Source organism: Poecilia latipinna, unplaced genomic scaffold (genome assembly GCF_001443285.1).
Source record: "Poecilia latipinna isolate Pla-1442-1.1 unplaced genomic scaffold, P_latipinna-1.0 Scaffold876, whole genome shotgun sequence".
NCBI lineage: Eukaryota > Metazoa > Chordata > Actinopteri > Cyprinodontiformes > Poeciliidae > Poecilia > Poecilia latipinna.
The window spans coordinates 58,548-70,810 of record NW_015113492.1 but is presented as its reverse complement, the minus strand read 5'-3'; the positions used below and the strand labels follow the sequence as shown (position 1 = coordinate 70,810).

The following is a 12,263-nucleotide window of genomic DNA, read 5'->3' as shown; positions in this document are numbered from 1 at the left end:
AAAAAAAGAAGGAAATAAAATAAATGATGGATTAAAAAATTGAAAAATAATGGGAAAAAAATGGAAAAAAGAAAGAAGGAAAGGAATGTAGGAAAAGAGGAGAATAAAAGAAAAGAAAGAGGTAGGGTACAATATTTTAAGACCTATTGTCAATGTTTCACCCTTCCAGACCTGCTCAGATCTTCTGGTTCTAATCTGCTCCACTTCCCCAAAACCAGAACCAAACATGGAGAAGCAGCGTTCCGTTTTTATGCTCCAAGAATCTGGAACAAACTTTCAGAAAACTGCAAAACAGCTCAAACATGGAGTTCCTTTAAAAAAGCCTAAAAAGCATACCTGTTTAGAGCTGCCTTTGATTCATAATTCCTGGAACAATAAAATTTGGAGATGATTCCAATAGTTTGGTAAACAAAGGAGAATTACAATGGAGCAGACAGTTATCGACTGGTCTGCAGTAGTCAACGCCAAGGCTACCTCACATAAAGCCGTGCTGGCCTCTTGCTCTCAGCAGTGCTGACACCAGCACTACCTCAGCACAGATCATTTCTGTGGTGCTGCTGCTGCTGGCATCAGACTTACAAAAGCTCATTTAGACTCACAAGGCTACAGCTTGTTGTCTAATCATCTCATATTGAAGGGTCTTGGATGAACTAGCTCAGGTACAACTCCAAGAAGGTTCAACATGTTACAGCAAAGCTACTCTGTGGTATTGTTCTGAGGTTTTACGGCTGTCTGTCGTGGGTTTGTACATGTTGGTAGTCTTGTAGATATCGCAGACTTAAGAATCTACAATATCTAGGAAAGGCACAGAGACGAATGATTATTGCCAGCTACGAAGCTAACTGTCTCAATGGCTGAATTAAAGAGCTAAAATTAAATACTTGAACGCACATTTTGACAGACAAGATCATAGCCATCACAATATCAACAATACTGCTATCGCAAAGGACTGATTTCAAGTGCCATCCATTTTCACTCTGGATGTTAATAATACTGGTTGGTTTTTAAACCATCCTTGATGTAAATCATATGTGTATTTTTAAAAAGAAGAGAGTGTGGAGTAAGTGAGTTTATTATAATCAGCATTGACATCGGAATATTCTGGAATACAATTGCAACTGCATGTGAGCAGCGCATTGAGCAGCATTACCGTTAATTACGGTTCTTAAGAAGAAATGAGTTTTGTCAGTTTGAAGCTTTACAAAACACAAAGACTGTGTTTTCAGAACACGTTTCAAAAGAGTCAAGTCTAGTTCTTTCTTTTTTGGCTCTGACGTCAGCCAACTGTGACTCTTTGTAACTGCATTTAGAACAGAAAGGTCCTTTCTTTGTTTTGGCCATTTGATCCAGACTGTGGTTGGAGCTCTAATCTTAGCCCCGGTCAAGCTGAAAAGGTCTTGGAAAATTGAAAAGGAGTGATTTAGCAAAGGAAGTTTCCTCTCGGTGTTGGACTGAACAGGGCTTCAGGCCTCAGCTACAAGGAAGGACACAAGATAGCGAGGTCTGAATATGAGCACACACAGGAGGAATGAAGAAACAAGCTTGCACAAACAGAAACACCCACGTAAAAACACACATCGAGTATTGCCTCGATGTGTGTGCACAGTGGGCGTAGAGAGCTGGGGGGAGGCAGCGAGGGAAAAGGGGGGTAGGCAGGCAAAGGATGAAAGCCAAGGCAGAGCAATTCCAATTAAAAACGACAGCCGCCGGAGAACCAGACCGGGCAAAGAGAGAAGGAAGGGGGCTATACTGGAACAAGAACAAGGCAGCAAAAACACAGGAGAAATTGGGGAGCTAAAAACAAAACTTAACATAAAAGAACAAGAAGGCCGTTGGACTCAAATATCCCTGCACCTTTACTGCTGGAGCCTACAGAAGGCTAATATGCGAAAGGTTAAAGGGAAAAATAAACTAAGGGTGGCAGAAAATGAAAAAAGAACTACATGCTGTATTTCATAAATAATGAGTGAGAAAGTCAGAAACATTCTATAAAAAGGAGAAGGGCAATAAAAAAATGCTTCAGTCTCACGTCTTGTGAGCAGCTGTCAGACCAACTGCAGGCAACACTTTCTACAAAGCTGCAGCTCTTCCAGCAAGTAATAATATAAATAATACGATGGCCAGACCAAAACCACACAATGTGGTGAAGCCACTTTCCACCCACACGACCATTCCTGTGGCCTCTCAGAAGCCACAAGCCCTAAATCTTCCCTTACCTGGAAAAGGAATCCGGGGTTGCTGCTCCCGACACGTGAGAGCGAACACTAGTGTTTACTCCGCCCGAATGCGTTTGGGAGGTAAGCTCGTAAATTCCAAAGCTGATAAGCAGCAACAACAATGCAGCAGTATTTTCCTTCAACCCAACAGTCTGATTGGTGGCTTGGAGCATACCAGCTTTACTTAAAGCAGCTGGTATTTTAAAAAAAAATAGATATAGTGTCTGATCCTCTATGAAATGAGGCACACATTTCCAGGCGTTGTAAAATCTGTGCTTTACAACCCGACTGCTCTCAACCAGGTAAGTGTTGAGAAATGATGAAGATGATTGCAAACATTGAAAGAAAAAAAAGAATCTCAACAGAATGTTATAAGCACTCTGAGGTTTTCCACCCAGAAAAAATAAATAAATTAAAAATTAGCTCCCAGAGTCTTGACTGCTCCTATGCCAAAGCCGATCTGGAACTTTTTAGCACAGTGGCAGCTCATTAAAATCGGAAAACAGCACAACAGGCAAGACCAAGCGAGCCTGCTCCCTGTCATCACAGCAGCTAAAGCTTTAAGAACTCAACAAGAAGCTGTCAAGACAAGTGTGAGTGTTAGTCCTTACCTCCTGCTTATTTATGTGAACTTATTTAGATATTTTCAGAACCAAACGCAATTATATTTGCTGGTGAAAGTTCTGCAGCCTGTTAATAAAGCCGCATACCATGGCAACAAAGAGGATTTGTTGCTGACTAGCTCACAGTTAATAGTTCAGTGGAATGGATGGATGGACATAATAGACGTAGAAATGTGGAATAATTTTTAAAGGATATGTAAAAATGTCAAAGACCTTCAAAGCTATTCCATGAACAAAGCATGACAGTGCCACTACTATGTTTCACGGTGAGGATGGCGTGTTCTGTGCTTTTAGCCAATGAAATATCATCAACTTTATTCAGCACATTTTGAAGTATCACATTAAAAAAAGTTGATAGAAACAGGAAAATTCAAAATAACTTATTCAATTTCACAAAAAAAGGTACCAGCAACAGCAATGCAGCTGTATTTTCCTTCCAAAGAACAGTCTGACTGGTGGCTCTAAACCGTCCTTGATGTTTGATGCGTTTTTTGGCTTTTTTTTAAAAAAGTTAATGAGCTAAGAGGGAGATGGAAACACATTTGCTGAAACAGTTTTGACGAAGCAAACATTTATTGGCAGGTCAGCTGTTACAGAACTGTATTTCTTTCTCTACATCTCTGGACAGCATGCTACATCACCACACCAAGTTGACATGACAGAATAATTACAACTTGCAGCACATTCCTGAAAACCTCTCTCCATATTTCTGAGATGTGTGGTCCAGTTTAGTTTGCAACCTGTACTTCCTGTTTATTACGCCTCTGCGTAATTTCAATTCAGAATGAAATTACGCTTTCTGTGACCTAGTTGATTCTCTCCAAACCAGTAGATTGATTCATGGCTAATCCGCATGACTTGTGGAAGAAAACATAACTATAGTTCTGTGTATGCAATATAGTGACAATATCCTTTCTTTCATGTTCTTTCAGTTGAGATACATTTCTCCAAAGATTAACTGAACAACTGCCATTGCTCATTGCATTGTTTTGTCCACCAAGGTGAAACATTTCATTTATTTGTTGGTACAGTAATCATGATCTCACATTTGTATTTAGCTCATTTGAGCTTCATTTCACTGTTTAACTCATTTATAATTACTTACTTTTTATAAGTATGTGATTTTTAATTTATTTTTTATATTTACTTATTTATTAAGTTTCTTACACAATCAATCAAATTTTATTTGTATAGCACATTTCAGCAGCAAGGCATTCCAAAGTGCTTCACATAATTAAAATAAAAACAGCATGTGACATTGAAAAAAACAGTTAGAAAGACAAAGACATTTTGAAAAAGATTTTTTTTTAAAAAAAGTACTTGAGTCCTAATTTTGTACCATAAACACGCAAGTATGACCTGGTATGACAACGCAGTTCATTGAATCCCTAAAGAATGAGTGTTGCCTTAATTTTCGCAGTTCTTTAAAATCAACAGAAACTTCTTCTCTAATATTGACACAAACTATCTCAAGCTCTGAATTAATATTTGAACTTGAAGGTTCAAGCTGGTCATTTCTAAGAGCTACTTTAAGAAACGACAAACCAACAAGGCATAAGTAAACACTTCAAGTTGATAGCAAGGTCATTAACAGCACAGATAACGACACAGTTGATCAGAGTTTATCACCCAGAGCAGTGACCCCAGCTTAAGGTCAGCTAGAGCATGCCAGTGCTATTTACACCGCTTCAACTTAAAGCTTGGGAAGTCCTACTGAGCCTAAGTCTGGTTACATGAGAAGTAATGCTGTCTAACGTTGGCGTGACGGAGAAATGTGGGCTGGATGCCCTGTATGGAATCTATCCGTTTTCCATGCGATACTCTTTTCCTTCACTCTACAGCTCTCCAATTAGCCAACACTGAGCGGAGGAAAGGACAGGGGGCCCCAGGCAAACCTCGGCACACAGAACATTCCCCTGGACCCCCGCCAAGACTCACAGGCAGAAGCACTGTGGCTTTGGCTTCATTTCCCCTCCATCCCCCTGCTTCCATCCTGGCTCGGCCAGGCTTACCCCTGTTGGGCCCCTTTAGCCCATGGCCCCTCCATTGGCACACAACTCAAAAGACGGAAGAGGTTACACAGACCTAGCTCCACTCTTTGTATACAAGCAGATCTGAGACTATGGTGGTATGCTTTTGCTGTATGAAGTGTCTTTAGCATATTTTGACCCCTAAAAAGTCCAATTTATGGCCAAAAGATTAATGGAAGATAAATGTCTCGAAATGACCCCAGGGTCCAACCCTCTGATCCCACATCTTTCTTACATTATCCACTGAATGATGTAATCCACTGTAGAAAACAATGTTGTGCCCAAAATACCTACATCTTCCTCACCGTTTACACACCCAAACATACTTTATTTAGCTCCATGAGCACTTCGAACACACATGCCCAGTTAATCTACGTGTCTGCCCTTAACCTCACTTCAAAACGTCCGTGGATAAAGAGAACAAGGAAAGAGGATAATGGCTTTTGGCAGTCTCCAATGGAATCCAGCTGATTCTACTGTCAACGCTCCCCTGCTGGAGCAGCACCCTGCAGCGGTGTTAAGCATGCTATCTATCAGGACTGTGCAAGTCGTCTGAAAAGCCTCCTAATCACAGGTTCAGTGATAGCCACATAGGGCCCTGGCTAAGGTCATTCATGGGGGGGGGAAAAAAGGGACAGAACAAAAAAAAATACACACAGGCAAAAAGGAAAAAAGACTTTTTGTTTCACTTGATTGGAAGGATCAGACTAATTATACTATAAAGAAATCCAAAATTGTATTTGAAGAACTAAAACTGTATGCCAGGGGGGATAAAATGAACAACAGGAGCAAGGCTAATGATAACAGGCTTCATGTTTTGTATAATGGGTCAAACGAGGGGAAGCGAGCCTTGGGTTTCCCTTTTATATCAACAATCTCGACCTTCGGTGATAAAAGCGGGCTGCAGATGGCAATTGCAGCCAGGATTTGTCCTCATGGCTTTGTTACAATACAATCTAATCAAAATAATGTCTGAATGCCAACAGCATGCAGCCTGATTCGATCCAGAGCCAATGTGGATAATAGCTTTCAAGTGTACAGCCAAAAAGGACAAAGTAGCACAGTAATTCATTAAGTCGGTCTTGTAATGTCTCAATATTATGGATGACATCGCACTAGGAAAAATATATATGTATTTCCATCCATCTATACATGAGAGAGAAAACATGCAGATGAAGGTAGCAGTTCTTTTAAAATTGACAAAAACTGGAAGAATTACTACAAAACAAACATTCAACAATTAAAGTAAATGCAGGTAATGGCCATCTGATTTGTATTTAACCATAGACTGAACATGGTGAATATTCTTTGTTTTGAGGCATTTATTTAAAAAAATCTTTGGAGTTGATCAAGGAGAAAAAAGCCTCATTCTGAACTTCAATTGATAACAGATTTATTGGTGAATCTCTACTATGTATTCCTATTGAGGTAATTAATTTGCAAGTTCTATAATTACATTTTTTTTGGCTTCAGTGCACTCTAGATACCTACATGCTAAAGTTATGGGGCACTTATGTCTAGTACAGTTAATGAGGTAACATGTACTTGGGGTAACATGGAAATTCCCCTCTCCTCTTTCCTTCACTTTTCCAATCTTTATCTTTTTTTTCTAAATTGTGTTTTAAGGCAGACAGACAGGGTTGCCCTTGTACTGTGAATCAGCTGTGAGTCTGAGGCACAGATGAGATCTCATTAACAACTGGAGGGCAATAACAAACTGCCTGGGATTTTAAGCTGGAGACGAATGGTTGCAAAGTCCCACAGCAACAAAGGCAGCGGTTACTCGTGTGTAAACAGCGACTGATTCAAACAAACATCACATTTTCTGCACCCTCATGGCAAACCGCATATACAATTAGAGGCAAGCTTAGTTGCATATGTACTTGCTTTGTAGTGTGCATGTGTGGCACTATTACACGTGCATGATATTTTTTTTCCCCCTTTCATCACCTCACTGGTGTGTGAAGATGGAGATAAGACAGTTTGACAAAAATGTCAGTGGGGGATGGGGAGGGCTATGGAGTTGAAATTGAACAGGAAATTATGTACTTCAATTAAGACATGAGGCAGAGATATTAAAAGCTGTACTCCAGTGCCTGGGGGATCAGATGCAGAGAAAAGGTAATGCAATGGAAGGCGACAGTTCAATCAGAATCTCGGGCTTTCGTACCGAAACGGAGGAGAGGGGGTGGAGCCGGGAAGGAGGGAAAGGAAACAGGACAGCTATGTTTAATAATGCACTCGTGTAGTGGAATGTGCAATAGTCTGCAAGATACATGAAGCGATACATTTAGAGAATAAATCACAGGCTGAGTGGCGGTGAAAAGAGGGAGTTTAAATCAGAGGTGCTCCAATCAAGCTTTTCCAGTACAGATTTTCTATTTTTCTTTAATGTCTGATGTGCCAATTCTGTTTTTTTTTGTTGTTTTTTTGTTTTTTTTTCCCCCAGGGAGCAAGACTGTAAAATAGGAAACAGAGAAAGTGTGACACAGGTAACACTTTTGCTCCATTTTGCTTCATTCTTTTTTCCAAAGAGAATGAAGCAATTACAAGATTATCCACACTAATGCATCAAAAAAATGTCTAACGTCTCCAGAAAGTGACACAAACTGCATGTTTGGTGTTTTTATACACCATAAATTGAGGGGAATTCTTAGTTTTAATGCAACTAACAAATAAGGGGAAACAATTTTATTAGTATTTGACTGGTGATTGCAGTCAATCAAATGAAAAGTGTCCAATTCTGACCAGGTAGAATGATTGGTGCACCTCCAGTTTAAAATGTAAGAAAATATCTCAGTTACATTTTAGAACACTATAGCGTCAAAAAAAAAGACATCAAGCTAATCATCAAATATTGGCAACTGGTAATATCCTACCCCTTATTAATCAATTTGTGATAAAGATCCAATTAAATCCTCTTTTACTTTAATTACAAAAAATTAAAGAGTTGTACAAGACAATTCTCTCTCTGAAATAGTATAAATGTGATGCACCAATTCATTGATAGGAGATCGGAACTGGCCAATTTTTGCTTGTTCAGCTAAGAAATTTGATTTTGTTCAAGCGTATTAAATAAATCAAAACTAAGACCTCCCACAGTTTTCAATCTATAAAAATGAAAGGACAGCATGTACTTTGATGCATGTTCATTTTTCAAGGTTTAGTCAATTCAGATTTGTGGCAATTTAACTTAACAGATAAATTGGGTTAAATTTGTAATTCCTTCCATTTCTGTGACAAAATTAACACCCCCAACACATTTCTCCCCATATGTTTCACAACAATCTGAATCAACAGATCAAACCTAAAAAATATATATATAAAAAAAAATAAGTATTGCCCAAGAAAACCCTAATCGGTGCATCTGTAATCATAGTGTACATTTACATACACAGCCGTTTTCTAGGATACTAAGCCAGTCATAAACATGTTCAATATTTTCCAAGCCACTAACATCATTATTATTCATGAACATACACATTCTAGACACAACCATCACTGGGTATAATAACACGAAGACATGGAAGAAGCTTTTCCATATGCTTCCTAAAGAGCAAAGTGAGTCAGTGGCACCCCATTGGTACTGATAATACCAAAGCTCAGCTTTAACAGTGCATCACAGAAACATGACTTGGTTAAGATGGACTTTCTAAAAGCATTAATAATCATATTAAAATCAATTCATGTCTAATTTTTAAGCTCCAATTTTTCTTTTCAAATATTTAACTGTGACAATAACCGCTAAATCACAATGGGATAAGATGTGGTGGATTTGAAACTTACCTTGCGTTCATAACAGCTTTGGCCGCTTTTAGTGAAGAATCGGTGCATGGCAGGAAAATATGAGAAAAAAATCCGATGTCTGAATTTTTTTTTTTTTTTATGGTTTTCTTTTTTCGAAAAGTTACCCGTAAAACGTTGGTGCAGAGATTTAGTCGCAATTAAAGTCGAACTTGATAGATAAGCCGACTGCTGCTGAAGCAGCTTGTGGTGTCAGGATACCGAGGTAAACAACGGCTATGCAGCCAGATATACACACAGCAAGTTCGGTGATTTCTGCTTTGAGCATAAAAAATACTGAAATAAAACACGTTTTGAACTTAAACTAATCGAAGAAAATATAACGATATAACGAGGGGTGGGGTGAACGGTGAAACAACACTAATAACAAAAACAAAAAATAAAAAAAATAACAACACGAATAAAATGACTTTTTAAAAAGCAGAATAATGGTGTTAGCTAGTGTTAGCTTGGTTGGCGTTAAGATATCAGTCGTCGACTGAGGAGAGGTTTTGCAAAAACGGAGAATTCAGGCAGTTTTCGAAGGGGGAAAAATCGCCGAAGAGAGTTTTCTCTCTGAGCAAGCCGACGTCCGCCAGCCAGCCAACTTGTTTTAAAGTGCAAAAGAAACGTTTCAGTTTAAGAAGTCGCCTGGACGGCTAGCGACGTGCTGGCTGCCGCGAATGCAAAGCGAGCAGCGGCTCCGGGGAAATACATTCTGCGTGGAATCCAGACGACGGAGCGGACACTCGCGGTGGGCGTTCAGTGAGCTCTCGATGACAGCGGTCTTTCAGCCATTTTGTTCAAACTAACAACACCGCAGTCTGCCTCTCCTCCTTCCAGTGAGAAACACGGACCGGGAAGTGGTTCCCGATACGTCACTCTCAGCCAACCAGAGCAGCGGACGCTGACTCCGCCCATCCGGCCCACCCTCTCCTGCTTTTCTGAGCCCTGGAGCGCTTTCACAGTGAGGACCTTCACGTTATGGGCAGCAGCAGGAGACAGGCACGAAACCAAGCAGTTCACATTTCAATGGCACTAAATGAGGCAAACAGAAAGCAAACTATATGTATTTACGACCAAAAGCGCCTCAATCTATGGAATAAATCAGTGAATGAAAGTTATGTATGTAAATAAACAATAGTTATAAATACAATGGGCTCAAAATATATTAATCTATCAAATGGACAACTAATGAAATCATTAATTCAAACTTGAATTCACTGTGTTCATATGTCGTTATTTCAGCATTTTGTGAGAAGTAGGTCCATATTTCCTTTGCCAGTCCATCATGAAGCCCAACTGACAGATCAATCCCTGAGTATTGCAGAGCATATTAAAGATGTGAGACACAACAAATATCAAATTATATTCTGCAAAACATAAGTATGAAAAATATAAATAAATGTATTATTAGAAATCATTTCAAATTAATTTTAACATAGTGCATGCATGCAAGTTTTAAATAACTATTTTCATGTTACTTAAAATATCTATTTAATAAATTATGAAAACATTTAAGTTACCAAAACATTTTAAACCATTACACAAATATTTCTTTATTTACTTGATGCACATACTTCTACCTTTTATGGCATATTTAAATATTTAAAAACTGACTTACTTATGTGCTGAATTAGTACTTTTATCTGTCTTTGTCTATTATTTTTGTCATTTTCTCTTTGGCCAAATTTAGCATTAGTCTAAATTTTTATTTGATCATACCTAAGGGCAATTTTAAAAAGACTAGTTAATCCAACAGTCAAGTTTTTAAACTGCAGGAGGAAGCCAGAGTATCTGGAGAAAACCCCCACATGTATGGTGAGAACATACTGAATATATTGAACTGGCTTGTGAGAGGGCAAAATCTCTCCAGTATCTTCAGAAACAGGGAGTGACATCAACCATTCACAACATGATACATGCGTAAACCCTTGTGCACCCCAGAACTGCATCTGCAGCCGCCTTAGACAAGTAAAACATGGCCCCCTGTCCATTCTCTGCACTCCATTCTCATGGAAATGACCCCTGGGTGCACAGACAGACACTCACAGATACACACTCAGTTTGCTGGGAACAGGTCAAGATTGCGTTGCACAAAGGGCAAGGCTGACCAGTCAGAACACTCACTTACATCTGCGCTACAGACTACAAATGAGAGAGCAGGAGGGGCTCCGCCAAAAGTTTTTTTTTTTCTCTCTCGTTTTCGAGGCAATATGCCCAGAGCTATTAAAGCAGCAAGCTCCCACTGAATGGGGAAAGCAGATGTTCTGTGCTCAGGGTTAAGAGAGGTGAAAGCAGGGGGGAATGCCTAGAGAAACACTGTAGGGGATATGAACTTCACCGTGGCTCAGTCTCTGAATCCAGAAGAATGTGAAGGTATTTATTTTTTTACCCATGATGATGTTTAAATTTGCGGTTCATTACACAAGGCAAAGTCAAGTGCATCATTAGCTGAAGTGGTGTGAGCCGAACAAGAAAAAGTGTGTATTAACGACAAAAAGAGAGCGTGTGTGTGTGTGCCCGTGACAAGACATGTATGTTTGTACTGCCTTGCAAAAGTATTCCTTGGCCTTGATGCAAAGCACTTAGCTTGGCAGAAAACTAATACAACACATCACCCTGAAAACTCAATTCCATTCCTGGCACATGGCGGATGCAGTGTCATGCTGTGGGGGATGCTCTTATTCACCAGGGGGGAGAGGATCTGGTCAGTGATGGCTGGAATGTGGTTTGCACAAACTGAACAACTATTAGCCAAAGTGATGTGAGAAGTAGTGAGCAAAGCTATCAAAAAGACAAAACATTGATGTGAATTTGCTGTGCTCTGCAAAAGGATTCATTGCCCTAAATCCAAAATACTGCAGTCTCTTCCAGTCCCTCAATATGTGATCTACAAACCTCGCAGTTAACTGAAAGGTGAGTTTTCTGTTTGCGTCTGATATGAGAAATTTGTAAATAAGCACTGAATGCATTTGGATAGTCTGGATCAGGGACTGCAACACAGAGCTCAGCCTGATGCAGAGAAAATCCCTCACACATCGCTCAAGTTAATGCTACGAGTTGTAGGTCTTTGGTTTCAAGATCTCAGCTGTGTGATCTGAAAAAAAAAACAACAAAAAAAACAGCCGGTGATCGCTCTGGATCAACTTAAAGTATGTAGTTGGTTGTTTGTGTGTTTGTGCAGCCTAGTTTCAGGTTGTTATGCCATGTGTAAGAGAAGGTGTTCTCAGTAGAGCTCTCACCTGAACAAACCATGGTGCAACATCACGATGGTAGCATCATACTCTGGAGTTGTATTTGTTCAGTAGGGGGAGGGCAGCTGGTCAGAGTTGATGCGAAGACCATCAACTCTGGTCTTCTGAATTTCTTCCAGGATTTCAGAGCAATCCTGGAAGAAAGCCTGACAGAGACTGCATAAATCTTACAAACGGGGTGGAGGGTTGAACTTCACAACCCCCCAAAAAAGTACAGCCAGAACTACAATGGAATAATTTCTATTACAGCAGTTTCAGGGGAATGGCCCAGTCAAAGTTCAGACCTAAATGCAATTGTGATAAGAATTGAAAACGTATGCTCACATTCAGCAATCTGAATGAACCTGAGCTATT

The 12,263-nt window shown here is 39.6% G+C and overlaps 1 protein-coding gene across 2 annotated transcripts in view; it reads right to left on the bottom strand.

Moving 5' to 3' along the window:
• Positions 1-9,725, bottom strand: part of LOC106957109 (trinucleotide repeat-containing gene 6C protein-like) — a 53,167-nt gene extending 43,442 nt beyond the window's left edge. Inside the window, exon 1 of one of the 2 annotated variants that reach the window (XM_015048332.1) lies at positions 8,656-9,725. The gene's annotated coding sequence lies outside the window, so the exon portion shown is untranslated. The remainder of the gene's footprint in view (positions 1-8,655) is intronic. The other variant, XM_015048333.1, reaches the window with a different exon arrangement.
• Positions 9,726-12,263: the final 2,538 nt, after the last annotated feature.